The sequence below is a fragment of the Arachis ipaensis genome, chromosome B06 (assembly GCF_000816755.2).
Source record: "Arachis ipaensis cultivar K30076 chromosome B06, Araip1.1, whole genome shotgun sequence".
Lineage (NCBI taxonomy): Eukaryota > Viridiplantae > Streptophyta > Magnoliopsida > Fabales > Fabaceae > Arachis > Arachis ipaensis.
The window spans coordinates 27,529,335-27,532,703 of NC_029790.2; positions in this window are offsets into that span (position 1 = coordinate 27,529,335).

The window sequence follows — 3,369 nt, forward strand, 5'->3', positions numbered from 1 at the left end:
AACTTTACTATGAGTTTGTGTGTTTTTTTGTGATTTCAGGTATTTTCTGGCCGAAATTGAGGGACTTGAGCAGAAGTCAGATTCAGAGGTTGAAGAAGGACTGCTGATGCTGTTGGATTCTGACCTCTCTGCACTCAAGGTGGATTTTCTGGAGCTACAGAACTCAAAATGGCGCGATTCCAATTGAGTTGGAAAGTAGACATCCAGGGCTTTCCAAAAATATATAATAGTTCATACTTTGGCCAAGAATAAATGACATAAACTGGCGTTCAACACCAGCTTTCTGCCCAAATCTGGCGTCCAGCGCTAGAAAAGGAGCCAAAACCAGAGTTGAACGCCCAAACTGGCACAAAAGCTGGCGTTCAACTCCAAGAAGGACCTCTACACGTGAAACACTTAAGCTCAGCCCAAGCACACACCAAGTGGGCTCCGGAAGTGGATTTATGCATCAATTACTTATTTTTGTAAACCCTAGTAGCTAGTTTATTATAAATAGGACCTTTTACTATTGTATTAGGTATCTTTTGATCTATTGATCACGTTTTGGGGGCTGGCCATCTCGGCCATGCCTGGACCTTTCACTTATGTAATTTTAACGGTAGAGTTTCTACACTCCATAGATTAAGGTGTGGAGCTCTGCTGTTCCTCAAAGATTAATGCAAAGTACTACTGTTTTCTATTCAATTCATCTTGTTTCGCTTCTAAGATATTCATTCGTACTTCAATCTGAATGTGATGAACATGACAATCATCATCATTCCCTATGAACGCGTGCTTGACAACCACTTCTGTTCTACCTTCGACTGAATGAGTATCTCTTAGATCTCTTATTCAGAATCTTTGTGGCATAAGCTAGAATGATGGCGGCATTCAAGAGAATCCGGAAAGTCTAAACCTTGTCTGTGGTATTCCGAGTAGGACCTCCGAGTCATGGGAGATGGAAAGATTCATCTCAAGGGTCTATAGCTCAGTGGTAGAACATGTGGCTGCAAATCAAGAGATTCCTGAGAAACCTCAGGGGATGCACTTCCCTCCACATAAATATTAGGAGCAAATCAACACCTCCCTAGGAGAATTGAGTTCCAATATGGGACAACTAAGGGTGGAACATCAAGAGCACTCCATCATGCTTCATGAAATAAGAGAAGATCAAAAAGCAATGAGGGAGGAGCAACAAAGACAAGGAAGAGATATAGAAGAGCTCAAGGACATCATTGGTTCCTCAAGAAGGAAACGCCACCATTACTAAGGTGGATTCATTCCTTGTTCTTATTTCTTCTGTTTTTCGTTTTCTAATTATATGTGCTTATCTATGTTTGTGTCTTCATTACATGATCATTAGTAGTTAGTAACTATGCCTTAAAGTTATGAATGTCCTATGAATCCATCACCTCTCTTAAATGAAAAATGTTTTAATTCAAAAGAACAAGAAGTACATGAGTTTCAAATTTATCTTTGAACTTAGCTTAATTATATTGATGTGGTGACAATGCTTCTTGTTTTCTGAATGTATGCTTGAACAGTGCATATGTCTTTTGAAGTTGTTGTTTAAGAATGTTAAATATGTTGGCTCTTGAAAGAATGATGACTAGGAGACATGTTATTTGATAATCTAAAAAATCATAAAAATGATTCTTGAAGCAAGAAAACGCAGCAAAGAACAAAGCTTGCAGAAAAAAAATAGGCGAAAAAAAAATAGAAAGAAAAAGAAAAAGCAAGCAGAAAAAGCCAATAACCCTTAAAACCAAAAGGGATTTGCAAGGTGACCATAGCTTGCTTCATACCAACAATCTCCGTGGGATTCGACCCTTACTCACGTAAGGTATTAGTTGGACGACCCAGTGCACTTGCTGGTTAGTTACACGGAGTTGTGAACCATGGTCTTGGCATCATGTTTTCGGCGCCATTTCCAGGGAAAGAAAGAGCAATGAATTTTACATAATTAAAGTGTAATCACGATTCCGCATACCAAGTTTTTGGCGCCGTTGCCGGGGATTGTTCGAGTATGGACAACTGACGGTTCATCCTGTTGCTCAGATTAGGTAATTTTCTTTTTATTTTCTTTTCAAAAATTTTTCAAAATCTTTCAAAAATTTTCTCACCTGTTTTCGAAAAAAATTTTATTCAAAATTTTTAAAGAATGAATTCTAGTGATGAACGCCCAGAACAAGCATGGTTCTGTCGTTCAACGCCAGAAATGGCAACAAATGGGCGTTGAACGCCCAAAATGGGCACCAACCTGGCGCTGAACGCCCAGAGTTGTTCCATCCACCACTCACATCCATACACACATCCCTCCATCTCCTCCATATCTTCTTCTTCTTCTATTCCTTCTTCTTTTGCTCGAGGGCGAGCAACATTCTAAGTTTGGTGTGGTAAAAGCATAAGCTTTTTGTTTTTCCATTACCATTGATGGCACCTAAACCTCTAAAAAGAGGGGAAGGGAAGACAAAGGCTTCCAATTCCGAGTCATAGGAGATGGAAAGATTCATCTCAAGGGTCTATAGCTCAGTGGTAGAACATGTGGCTGCAAATCAAGAGATTCCTGAGAAACCTCAGGGGATGCACTTCCCTCCACATAAATATTAGGAGCAAATCAACACCTCCCTAGGAGAATTGAGTTCCAATATGGGACAACTAAGGGTGGAATATCAAGAGCACTCCATCATGCTTCATGAAATAAGAGAAGATCAAAAAGCAATAAGGGAGGAGCAACAAAGACAAGTAAGAGATATAGAAGAGCTCAAGGACATCATTGGTTCCTCAAGAAGGAAACGCCACCATCACTAAGGTGGATTCATTCCTTGTTCTTATTTCTTCTGTTTTTCGTTTTCTATGTTATGTGCTTATCTATGTTTGTGTCTTCATTACATGATCATTAGTAGTTAGTAACTATGCCTTAAAGTTATGAATGTCCTATGAATCCATCACCTCTCTTAAATGCCTTAAAACCAAAAGGCAAGGGCAAATAAAAAGGATCCCAAGGCTTTGAGCATCAGTGGATAGGAGAGCCTAAAGGAATAAAATCCTGGTCTAAGCGGCTAAACCAAGCTGTCCCTAACCATGTGCTTGTGGCGTGTAGGTGTCAAGTGAAAACTTGAGACTGAGCGGTTAAAGTCAAGGTCCAAAGCAAAAAAAGAGTGTGCTTAAGAACCCTGGACACCTCTAATTGGGGACTTTAGCAAAGCTGAGTCACAATCTGAAAAGGTTCACCCAATTATGTGTCTGTGGCATTTATGTATCCGGTGGTAATACTGGAAAACAAAGTGCTTAGGGCCACGGCCAAGACTCATAAAGAAGCTATGTTCAAGAATCATCATACTGAACTAAGAGAGTCAATAACACTATTCGAAATCTAAAGTTCCTATA